General features: G+C 49.1%; 2 protein-coding genes across 2 annotated transcripts in view; both read left to right on the top strand.

The window, feature by feature from the left end:
• The window catches only part of ZNF775 (zinc finger protein 775), a 28,834-nt gene that overhangs the window by 10,062 nt on the left and 6,562 nt on the right, over positions 1–12,210 (top strand). The gene's annotated exons all lie outside the window — the stretch shown is intronic.
• Positions 1,619–12,210, top strand: part of LOC134395683 (GTPase IMAP family member 5-like) — a 195,036-nt gene continuing 184,444 nt past the window's right edge. Inside the window, exon 1 of the mRNA XM_063121860.1 lies at positions 1,619–1,673. The gene's annotated coding sequence lies outside the window, so the exon portion shown is untranslated. The remainder of the gene's footprint in view (positions 1,674–12,210) is intronic.

Raw genomic sequence — 12,210 nt, 5'->3', positions numbered from 1 at the left:
GTTTCTAACAGAACTTGGGAACCTTGAATCCTGTCCCAACCTGCCTCCTGAAAAGTAGCAGACCTAGAAACAACCACCTTCCCATGACTTAGGGAAAAACGCCAAGATTTGGATTGCATGCCTGAATAACCCACAAAACGTAATTTCACAGACTTGGTTTCACCTTTAGACCTTTTGGATTTTGGGATATGCACGTATGCCCAAGACCCCCATGTTCTCAAGTGAGACAAATCTGGCTTTGAACCAAAAAGTAAACAGTAAGGCGAACTGCCTGTAACCCTGCTCCAGGTTCTATTACAAAGATAGTTTGCGGTTAAAAATGCTTCTCCCCACAAATCTTGCTCAGCGTTTGCATCAGCCATGAGAGAATCTTTCTTCATTTGAAGTACTCCAATTCTTCTCTCAACTGACCCATTTTGAAAAGGAGTTTGAGGATCTATTAACCTGTGTGTGATTCCTGTTTTCTTGAACCACTTACAGAACCCTCCAGAAACAAACTCACCCCCACGGTCCGACTGCACAGAAACAATGGGCTTGTTAAAGAACTTTTCCGCCCAAGTTTTCCAATCCCTAAAAGTTTCAAAAGCTTCTGATTTTTGCTTCAGTAAATAACACCAACTAAAGCGTGTGTAATCATCCAGAATTACAAGCACGTAACTGGATCCCCCTTGTGTAGGCGTGAATGGCCCTACCAAGTCGATAAACACCAATTCAAAAGGCTTTTGTGACACCCTGTCACTTTTTCTGCAGATGTTCTGCACCCGGGATTTGGTCTGATGACAGATTGAACAATCCAAGAAATTTTTACAGTTTTGCAAGCTTAACCCTGTACACACTTGAGGCATGTGACTTAACACTTTAAAACTTGCATGACCTAAACGCCTGTGCAACTCATGAACACAATTTTTATGGTCTGGCACGTTACCAGTTTGTGCCACCCTTTCTTTACCTGCACCCATGTAGAACAGTCCATTTTTAACATGTCCCAGTGCCACTTTTTGTCCATCCTTAATCACTTGGCACTCATCCTTCTGAAACGTAACAACGTATCCTTCAGACGTTAGAGCACTGACAGAAAGGAGACAAAAATCTAAATCTGGAACATACAGAACCTGTTCACACTCCTTCTGCAGACAAGGAACGTAGCAACATCCAATTCCTTCCACCCTCGACGTTCGTCCATCTGCAAGCGTGATTGACTTCACCTTGCTTGGTTCCAACTTCCGAAACGCCTCTGGATTATTAGAAATTGTTCTGGACGACGCAGAATCAATCAGCCAAACCTCTTGGGCCTCGTTACACCTCACTGTGGCGGAGACAAATGCATTCGAGCATTCCTTCTCCTCTCCTCGAGCCTGTGTAACTCCCTTCTTCTTTTTACAGAAGCGTTTGAAATGGCCCGGCTGCTTACAAAAGAAACACTTTTTTACAGCAACTGCGGCTCTCTCCACTCCGTCGCCGTGGAAACTCTTATCTTTCTGCATTCTTTCTCCGCTGCCAAGGGCTGACTGCTTAACCCTTTCCTGGCAATTTTCCTCCTTCCTGGAAAGACGCCGTTTCTCTTCTTGAAGCAAACGACCCGTCAAATAATGAAGAGTGAGTTCATCAGTCTTCATACTTTCCAGACTGGTTGTCAGGATGTCCCAGCTTTGAGGCAACGACCCCAAAATCAGGTAGCACTTATGCTCTTCCGTAAAAACGATTCCGACCTCCTGCAACTGGACAAATAGAGATCTCACCTGTTGGAGATGATTTGCCAAACTTCCAGCCTCCTCCAACTTTAAACGATACAGCTCTCTGGTGAGACTCAGCCGTGTGCTTGCCGACGCACGCACATAAATCTGTCTCAGCGCATTCCAGCTGTCTCTTGCCGTCTCATCTCTGGTGATATGGACAATTTGCGAGTTCTCCATACTCAAGACAATGTTTGCTTTGGCCCTTTCATTCTGCTCTTCCCACACTTGTGCTTCTTGAGCAGTCTGACCAGCCGGCCTCGGGACACTCACGACGTTCCAACATCTGTCCCGCTTCAAAAACATTTCCATCTTGAATGACCACGTTAAGTAATTTCTCTCATTCAGCCGTTCCACCGGAATACTGGATGCCATCTGGACCTGGGCCATCCTCACCGGCTGGGCTGGAGCGCGACTCACACTGGATACAGACCCGTCTGAGCTCGATGAACTTCCTGAGCTAGACTCCGTCTTTCCCTCCAGCGTTCCTTTGCTCTCAAGCTTTCCAGCAACCAAAAATTATGCCTTCCAGACTTTCTCTGGGCGCATAGCCTATCGTGGTAATTGCTTACCCAAAAATTTAGCAGAGTGCGAATAGCAGCAGCAGCGTGGAGCTGGAAATGGTTTCAGCTTGGAGTTAAGAACAAAAAGAAGCACTCACGGTCTTTGGTCAGTAAGAAACTTTACTGACACTAAATAAATTACTTACAGAATAAATGGTCATATATACAGTCCTTTCACCAACAGTACAGCAACACAACGTAGCAGTAATATATCAGCAGTAAGATCACATCAGCAGTATAACAACAGCAGTCTGATAATGTCAGCAGTAAGAAGCCTTACAACATGGACTTCTTAAATACACTTTTCTCCTTTGCCCAATTAACCAATAGTCTCTTCATCTTGTACTTCTCGTACCGCACGTAGGCCAGGGAAGAATCTGCTTCATACTGGACTTCTCCTGGCAGAGACAATCTGGCCAAGGACATCTTTTTAACTCTTTAGAGTCCTTTTCCTTCTGTGGGTAAAAACCTAACCCCAACAGAGGAACACAGGTAAGAAATAGGATGCAAAATCCCCTTAGCTGTGTATTATATTATTATCTTTCCTTCCTTCCTCCCTTTCTTCCTTCTTTCCTTTTCCTTCCTCTTTTCTCTTTTCTTCCTTCCCTTCCTTTCCTTTCCTTCCCTTCCCATCCCTCCTTCCTTCTTTTCTTTTCTTCTTTCCTTTTCCTTCCTCTTTTCTTTTTTCTTCCTTCCCTTCCTTTCCTTCCCTTCCCTTCCCTCCTTCCTTCCTTTTCTTCTTTCCTTTTCCTTCCTCTTTCCTTTTTTCTTCCTTCCCTTCCTTTCCTTTCCTTTCCTCCTTCCTTCTTTTCTTTTCTTCTTTCCTTTTCCTTCCTCTTTCCTTTTTTCTTCCTTTCCTTCCCTTCCCTTCCCTTCCCTCCCTCCTTCCTTCTTTCCTTTTCCTTCCTCTTTTCTTTTTTTTCCTTCCCTTCCTTCCCTTCCCTCCTTCCTTCCTTTTCTTCTTTCCTTTTCCTTCCTCTTTTCTTTTTTCTTCCTTCCCTTCCTTTCCTTTCCTTTCCTCCTTCCTTCTTTTCTTTTCTTCTTTCCTTTTCCTTCCTCTTTCCTTTTTTCTTCCTTTCCTTCCCTTCCCTCCTTCCTTCTTTCCTTTTCCTTCCTCTTTTCTTTTTTCTTCCTCTTTTCTTTTTTCTTCCTTCCCTTCCTTTCCTTCCCTTCCCTCCTTCCTTCTTTTCTTTTCTTCTTTCCTTTTCCTTCCTCTTTTCTTTTTTTTCCCTTCCCTTCCTTCCCTTCCCTTCCCTCCTTCCTTCCTTTTCTTCTTTCCTTTTCCTTCCTCTTTTCTTTTTTCTTCCTTCCCTTCCTTTCCTTTCCTTTCCTCCTTCCTTCTTTTCTTTTCTTCTTTCCTTTTCCTTCCTCTTTCCTTTTTTCTTCCTTTCCTTTCCTTCCCTTCCTTTCCTTCCCTCCTTCCTTCTTTTCTTTTCTTCTTTCCTTTTCCTTCCTCTTTTCTTTTTTCTTCCTTCCCTTCCTTTCCTTCCCTTCCCTTCCCTTCCCTCCTTCCTTCCTTTTCTTCTTTCCTTTTCCTTCCTCTTTTCTTTTTTCTTCCTTCTCTTCCTTTCCTTTCCTTTCCTCCTTCCTTCTTTTCTTTTCTTCTTTCCTTTTCCTTCCTCTTTCCTTTTTTCTTCCTTTCCTTCCCTTCCCTTCCCTCCCTCCTTCCTTCTTTCCTTTTCCTTCCTCTTTTCTTTTTTTTCCTTCCCTTCCTTTCCTTCCCTTCCCTTCCCTTCCCTCCTTCCTTCCTTTTCTTCTTTCCTTTTCCTTCCTCTTTTCTTTTTTCTTCCTTCCCTTCCTTTCCTTTCCTTCCCTCCTTCCTTCTTTTCTTTTCTTCTTTCCTTTTCCTTCCTCTTTTCTTTTCTTTTTTCTTTTCTCCAGCGCAGCCTGCAGGACGAGGATCCCCTTTGAATCCCGACGCGCAGCTGCCTGCTCCGCCTTGCACCGCTGCGCTTCACTCTCCTCGGGGGCGCAAGGGTTAAGGAAGCCTGCTCGGCCGAGGCTCCCCCGCCGCCTCCCGATTGGCCCGCGGCTCGTCCAATGCTGCCAGCGCAGCTGAGCGCCGTAACCAATGGCGTGCGCCGCCCGGGCCAGCTGCCCCGCCTCCCCACCCCCCGCGCTTCGTTTGCCTGCTCTTTCGGCGGCTGAGTTCTCCCGCCGCGGTCCCGCCCCCTTGGGCCGGATTGCCAGGCGCGCTGGCCAATCGCTGCAGCAGACCTGCCCAAGGTAAGCCCTGCATGCGGAGGGGCCAGCTGGCTGCAGGAGGCGGCGCGCGGGGGGCTCCCGATCGCCAGGTAGGGGCTCGGGGGCGCCCCCTTCCTCGAGGGGCCGGGTGGGCGGCGTGCTCGGCGCTGCGGGGCCCTCCCAGGCCGGCTGGACCCGGGGCCCTTCCTTGGGGTGCAGGCAGGGAGAGTCCCAGCCCGCAGGGAGCCTGCGCTGCCCCGCCGTGGCCGCCCCGCTCCCGGCCTCTGCCGGTGCAAAGCTCCGCCCGGGCCCTTGCCTGCCTGCCCGCCCTTCTCAGAAACTTTTTGGGTGGGCTTTCCCGGGGTGGGGGACGTCCCTGGATCAGCCGCCTCCGTCCTGGGGCCCTCCAGATGTGTGGGACTACAACTCCCAGCAGCCCCAGCCCACCAGATGTGCGGGGTGGCAACTCTCATCATTCCCACCTAAGGGAATTGTAGTCCAAACCACCTGGAGGGTGCCAGGTTGGCCGGCTGGGGACACTGGGAGTTGTAGTCCCACACATCTGGAGAGCACCAGGTTGGGGAAGGCTGCCCGTGATCAACAGCGTCCTGGAAATCTGGAAGGGGCGTCGTGCTGGCAGAGCGGATATTGGCTGAGTTGGGACAACTTTGGATGGCTTTAAAAGGGGGGGGGGTGTTGGATAAATTCCTGGAGGCGAAGGCTATCAAATGGCTACTAGCCCTGGTGTTGTGTGCTATCTCCAGTATTCGAGGCAGTCAGCCTGTGTGCACCAGTTGCTGGGGAACATGGGTGGGAGGGTGCTGTTGCACCATGGCGAGCTTGTTCATCCCTGGCCGACGGCTGCCTGGCCCCTGTGTGAACAGAGTGCTGGACTAGATGGACCCTTGGTCTGATCCAGCATCAGGGCTCTTCTTATGTTCTTATGACACACTAACCAACGTGTGTGTGTGTGTGTGTGTGTGTGTGTAATAGAAACAGAATGGGAAACAATCATTGATTAGCATGTCATCCGAACTCAACCATTGACAAGTGTGGGTTGTGAGGAGGAGAAGGGCTTGTCCAGTTAGGAAGGGGTTAATTCCGGTTGGCTTCGTTGAAGAAAGAAAAGCTACCGTCTAGCAGCTCAAGGTTTCCCCCATGGCTACATCTCCATGCTGGGGAAAGGTGCCAACTTTTTTTTTTTTTGCACTTGCCCTGGGCGGCTTCTCATCAGCAGGGTTATTAGAGTCTGCATTGGGGACGATGGATGTTGTGCCTGCAGTTATAGAAGCAGCTCAATTAGGGTGGCTGTTGTCTTCCTTTTAAATAGACGAGGTGGCCTTTGTGGCTTTTAACAGCTGCGTGGCGAGGAGAAATTGGGCAGGTGGAGCCGGAGGGGGAGACCTGCACCTGTTCTGCTTTACCAAGGGCCTACAGTTTTGCCCCCCTAGTCAGCTGCAAAAGTAGAGGATGCAAAGCCAGAAAAAAGAATTCATCCGCCTGAGTTCTTTTCGCTGCCTTCATGTGTTCTAGTGCCAGCCAGTGCCGTCTCTGCACTCAGACCGCATGTGGGAAGCGGAGGGTGGATTTTGAGTGCGGTGTGGATGCTTCTGCGTGCTGTGAACAAGCGCACATGTGCGCGCACCAGTGCTGCTGACTGCAGTGTTTCTCCTCGGAAAATTCAGCCTTGAGAACATCTGGGGAATAAAATACACTAAACATATTCACTTTAAAAATAGATTTTGTTTGTTGCAACATTAGCAAATAACGCCAGCAAATTTCAGCAAAACATTTCTGCACATCTGTGGAGGGAGGAAAATCAGGCCACGCCCGAGTAGGAAATTTTGGAACTTTACCTGATCTAACTCTTTTGGTTTTATAATGTTTATATATTACAATTTGGTTGTGTTTTTAATTTTATTTATTCATTTTTATGTGGCGTTTTAATTAAGACTGTATTTTTAGCCTGTATTTTGGGGTTAGCTGCCTTGCGCGCTATTTCTGGGAAGAAAGGTGGGTTATAAAATGCATTGTTGTTTATTCGTTCAGTCGTTTCCGACTCTTCGTGACTTCATGGACCAGCCCACGCCAGAGCTTTCTGTCGGCCGTCGCCACCCCTAGCTCCCCCAAGGTCAAGTTTGTCACCTCCAGAATATCATCCCTCCATCTTGCCCTTGGTCGGCCCCTCCTCCTTTTGCCTTCCACTTTCCCTAGCATCAGCCTCTTCTCCAGGGTATCCTGTCTTCTCATTATGTGGCCAAAGTACTTCAGTTTTGCCTTTAATACCATTCCCTCAAGTGAGCAGTCTGGCTTTATTTCCTGGAGTATGGACTGGTTTGATCTTCTTGCAGTCCAAGGCACTCTCAGAATTTTCCTCCAACACCACAGTTCAAAAGCATCTCTCTTCCTTCGCTCAGCCTTCCTTATGGTCCAGCTCTCGCAGCCATAGGTTACTACGGGGAATACCATTGCTTTAACTATGCGGACCTTTGTGGTCAGTGTGGTGTCTCTGCTCTTAACTATTTTATCAAGATTTGTCATTGCTCTCCTCCCAAGAAGTAAACGTCTTCTGATTTCCTGGCTGCAGTCAGCGTCTGCATTAATCTTTGCGCCCAGAAATACAAAGTCTGTCACTGCCTCCACGTTTTCTCCCTCTGTTTGCCAATTACCAATCAAGCTGGTTGCCATAATCTTGGTTTTTTTGAGGTTTAACTGCAACCCAGCTTTTGCACTTTCTTCTTTCACCTTCGTCATAAGGCTCCTCAGCTCCTCCTCGCTTTCAGCCATCAAAGTGGTGTCATCTGCATATCTGAGATTGTTAATGTTTCTTCCTGCGATTTTAACTCCAGCCTTGGATTCGTCAAGCCCAGCACGTCGCATGATGTGTTCTGCATACAAGTTGAATAGGTAGGGTGAGAGTATACAGCCCTGCCGTACTCCTTTCCCAATCTTAAACCAGTCCGTTGTTCCGTGGTCTGTTCTTACCGTTGCTACTCGTTCGTTGTACAGATTCTTCAGGAGGCAGACAAGAGGACTTGGTATCCCCATACCCCCAAGAACTTGTATTGCACATGTACAAATCTAGGCACAGGAGAGAAGCTGGTCTCTGCCCACACACTCGCAGCCTTTCTACTCTGGCACAGCAAAGACATCAAGGAAGTCAGCTGGGCCTTCCCTTCCCTTCCCCTCCTGGGGACAGACCTCGGTGCAGATGCCGTCCTTCCCACAAATGCAGCCCTGTGAGAAAAGCCCCGCCTGCCAGAATTCCCTCTTTTCCACAGGCTGTTAAAAGGGCCAGTGCATGCAACGCCCACCTGCCCTGTGGGTTGTATATCTTGGCCAGGGTATCTCCTTGACTCCGGCAGGGTGCTGGTGCCTTTTTAATACCTCCATGGTGAGCAAAATCCATCGGGGAAGGCCTTCCCATCACATCTTCTCCATACTGGATAATGTAGCTGCACCTGCTGAATTTCATAGAACCATAGAATCATAGAATAGCAGAGTTGGAAGGGGCCTACAAGGCCATCAAGTCCAACCCCCTGCTCAATGCAGGAATCCACCCTAAAGCATCTCTGACAGGTGGTTGTCCAGCTGCCTCTTGAATGCCTCTAGTGTGGGAGAGCCCACAACTTCCCTAGGTAACTGATTCCTTTGTCGTACTGCTCTAACAGGAAGTTTTTCCTGATGTCCAGCCGGAATCTGGCTTCCTTTAACTTGAGCCCGTTATTCCGTGTCCTGCACTCTGGGAGGATCGAGAAGAGATCCTGGCCCTCCTCTGTGTGACAACCTTTTAAGTATTTGAAGAGTGCTATCATGTCTCCCCTCAATCTTCTCTTCTCCAGGCTAAACATGCCCAGTTCTTTCAGTCTCTCTTCATAGGGCTTTGTTTCTAGACCTCTGATCATCCTGGTTGCCCTCCTCTGAACACGCTCCAGCTTGTCTGCGTCCTTCTTGAATTGTGGAGCCCAGAACTGGACGCAATACTCTAGATGAGGCCTAACCAGGGCTGAATAGAGAGGAACCAGGACCTCACGTTATTTGGAAGCTATTCTTCTATTATTATTATTATTATTATTATTATTATTATTATTATTTCTTCCAGTTCTGAAGATGTTGAAAGTACAAGAGCCCAGAGGTGGTGGCTGGACCAGCAAGAGATGAGTTAATGGTGCCGGCTGCCATTATCTGAGCTGGGAGCCTTTGTGAGCAAAACGGCCCAGGGAAGCGTCTGTCCGGCACTCTGGGAGGGCTGCAGGGGACAGCTGTTGCTGCTGCAATGAGCCTTGGGTCAGAAAGGGATCAGTGAAGTGGAAATCACTGCACCACAAGATGGGGTGATGGCCACCAATTGGGATGGCTTTAAAAAGGGCTTGGATAAATCCCTGGAGGAGGCAAAGGCTATCCATGTCTACTAGCCCTGATGGCTGTGTGCTATCTCCAGTATTTGAGGCAGCCAGCCTGTGTGCACCAGTTGCTGGGGAACATGGGCGGGAGGGTGCTGTGGCACCGTGTCCTGCTTGTTCATCCCAGGCCAATGGCTGGTTGGCCACTGTGGGAACAGAGTGCTGGACTAGATGGACCCTTGGTCTGAACCAGCATCAGGGCTCTTCTTATCTTCTTAAATGGAATTGGCAGTCTGTAGTTCTTGGAAACCTCTCTCTGTTTTTGGTGGGTCAAGGGCAGCTGGGCAGGAATCCAGCTGGTGAGGCTTTCACATCTGTTGCATTTCTGCCCGGCACTCTGGTCTGAATGGTGCAGAGCCTCCAGTGAGGCGGTGGGTGAGAAGGCTGCAACTCTTCCCAGCTCTGGGCCCCTTAGCAACACCCCCCCCCATGGACTCAGGCACTATTTTTTATTGGCAGGGATGCTGACATCACCTGCCAGCCCATCAGACCTCCCGGTTCCAGAGTAGCTGTGTGTGTGTGTGTGGGAATGAATTTTCCCAGCAATGTTATATTTTCCCTTGTGTTGATGCAAAGAATTTTGGGTAGCTTTTGAGCCGGAAGGGGCAATGAAGAGCCCTTGGCTTAACCAAGGAGCTGCTCCTGGTGGAGGTGGAAGCAGCTGGAAGTGGCTTGTTGATATGGACCAACGCAGCAGCCTGAATTTTAGGACTCTCCTTGGGGGAGTGAGGTGTCTATGGGGACCGTCATGACGAGCGCCTGCACTTTGATCCACCCTAGGTGGATCAGGGATGCTTTAGGGTGGATTCCTGCATTGAGCAGGGTTTTTTATTTATTTATTTATTTATTTATTACATTTTTATACCGCCCAATAGCCGAAGCTCTCTGGGCGGTTCACAAAAATTAAAACCATCATAAAAACAACCAACAAGTTAAAAATACAAATACAAAATACAATATAAAAAGCACAACCAGGATAAAACCACGTAGCACAATTGATATAAGGTTAAAATACAGAGTTAAAACAGTATAATTTAAACTGGATTCCCTCCAGGGCGCCAGCGGCAGCCCCGCCGCGCTCTGGCGAAGGCCCACGTGAGCGTCTCCTCTCTCATAGCCAAGGGAGTGGGGTGGCTTCTTTTCATAAGCCACGTCCAGGTCAGACTCATTCCATCCTTTCTGCGACCTCCTCCGGATCACCAGGTCATCTTGAGCCCGGAACGGTGCAAATTGCTGGGCGCGGAGGGATACAGGCTGTGGCTCTCGTACGGCGGTGGCAGAGGAGGCCGTGGGTTGGACTTGATGGCCTTGTAGGCCCCTTCCAACTCTGCTATTCTATGATTCTAATCCTCCTAGAGTGCAGGACACGGAATAACAGGCTCAAGTTAAAGGAAGCCAGATTCCAGCTGGACATCAGGAAAAACTTCCTGACTGTTAGAGCAGTACGACAATGGAACCAATGACCTAGGGAGGTTGTGGGCTCTCCCACACTAGAGGCCTTCAAGAGGCAGCTGGACAACCATCTGCCAGAGATGCTTTAAGGTGGGTTCCTGCATTGAACAGGGGGTTGGACTCGATGGCCTTAGAGGCCCCTTCCAACTCTGCTATTCTATGATTCTATGACACTCGTACATCACTGGTGGTAGAACCCAGCCCCTGACCTCAGTACTGACTGCTGCAGCTCCTATGGCAACCTCTTCCTTTTGGACTGGCCCTGTGGCCCCCACAGTTCCCCTTTCTTCCTCCCTCTCTTGTGGGTCCAGAGCCCTGCTGCTAGATTTCCCTGTCTCCCTCACTGCTCTGACTGCTCCACCTTCTCTGCAGAAGTCCTGAGATGGATCCTCCATCTCGTTCCACATCTGCTTTGCATCTCTAGCCCCGGCTTTGGAAACCCCCAGACTCTCCAACCCACCTTCTCCCACACAATGGGCTGGATCCAGGTTTAGCCATACTTCAGAGGAGAAGACCTGTTGAAATCACGGCTAACTTAAATCCTGTTGATCTTCATGGGTCTGCTCTAAGGTATGGCCAAATCGGGACCCAACCTGTTGTCCTCTGCTTCTAAATCTCCCCTCTGCCTAACACCGTAGGTGTATTTTGAGACACTCTGCCCACCGGACACTCTGCCCACCGGCCACGCTGATCAAATTTGCAGATGACACCAAATTGGGTGGGATAGCTAATACCCTGGAAGACAGAAACAAACTTCAAAGTGATCTTGATAGGCTGGAGTGCTGGGCTGAAAACAACAGAATGAAATTTAATAGGGATAAATGCCAAGTTCTACATTTAGGGAATAGAAACCAAATGCACAGTTACAAGATGGGGGACACTTGGCTCAGCAATACTACAAATGAGAAAGATCTTGGAATTGTTGTAGATCACAAGCTGAATATGAGCCAACAGTGCGATATGGCTGCAAGAAAGGCAAATGCTATTTTGGGCTGCATTAATAGAAGTATAGCTTCCAAATCACGTGAGGTACTGGTTCCTCTCTATTCGGCCCTGGTTTGGCCTCATCTAGAGTATTGCGTCCAGTTCTGGGCTCCACAATTCAAGAAGGACGCAGACAAGCTGGAGCGTGTTCAGAAGAGGGCAACGAGGATGATCAGAGGTCTAGAAACAAAGCCCTATGAAGAGAGACTGAAAGAACTGGGCATGTTTAGTCTGGAGAAGAGAAGATTGAGGGGAGACATGATAGCACTCTTCAAATACTTAAAAGGTTGTCACCCAGAGGAGGGCCAGGATCTCTTCTCGATTCTCCCAGAGTGCAGGACACGGAATAACGGGCTCAAGTTAAAGGAAGCCAGATTCCGGCTGGACATCAGGAAAAACTTCCTGACTGTTAGAGCAGTGCGACAGTGGAATCAGCTACCTAGGGAGGTTGTGGGCTCTCCCACACTAGAGGCATTCAAGAGGCAGCTGGACAACCATCTGTCAGGGATGCTTTAGGGTGGATTCCTGCATTGAGCAGGGGGTTGGACTCGATGGCCTTGTAGGCCCCTTCCAACTCTGCTATTCTATGATTCTATGATTCTTTCGTTCCCAGCATGCAATGCAGGGGGGAGGCTCTGGACCTGCCTCTCCTTCCTGGGTCTTCTCAGCAGCGCTGCTGCAATGCAAGCTGAGTCGGTGGTGCTCGCGTGTGTCGAGGGAGGGCTGAGCGCAGCCGCTGGGCCAGGTGTCACTGAGGGTAGCCAGAGTCTCACGCCGTCCTTCAACCCATCACGTGAACAGGCCTTTTCCTAGGCCAGACGGCCTTTTCAGGCTCGCATTCCTCTTCTTTGTGGAATTCAGATTTTTAAGCCCAGAGTTCTAGATCTCTTC

Source organism: Elgaria multicarinata, chromosome 1, assembly GCF_023053635.1.
Source record: "Elgaria multicarinata webbii isolate HBS135686 ecotype San Diego chromosome 1, rElgMul1.1.pri, whole genome shotgun sequence".
Lineage (NCBI taxonomy): Eukaryota > Metazoa > Chordata > Lepidosauria > Squamata > Anguidae > Elgaria > Elgaria multicarinata.
This window is presented reverse-complemented; position numbering and strand designations above follow the sequence as displayed.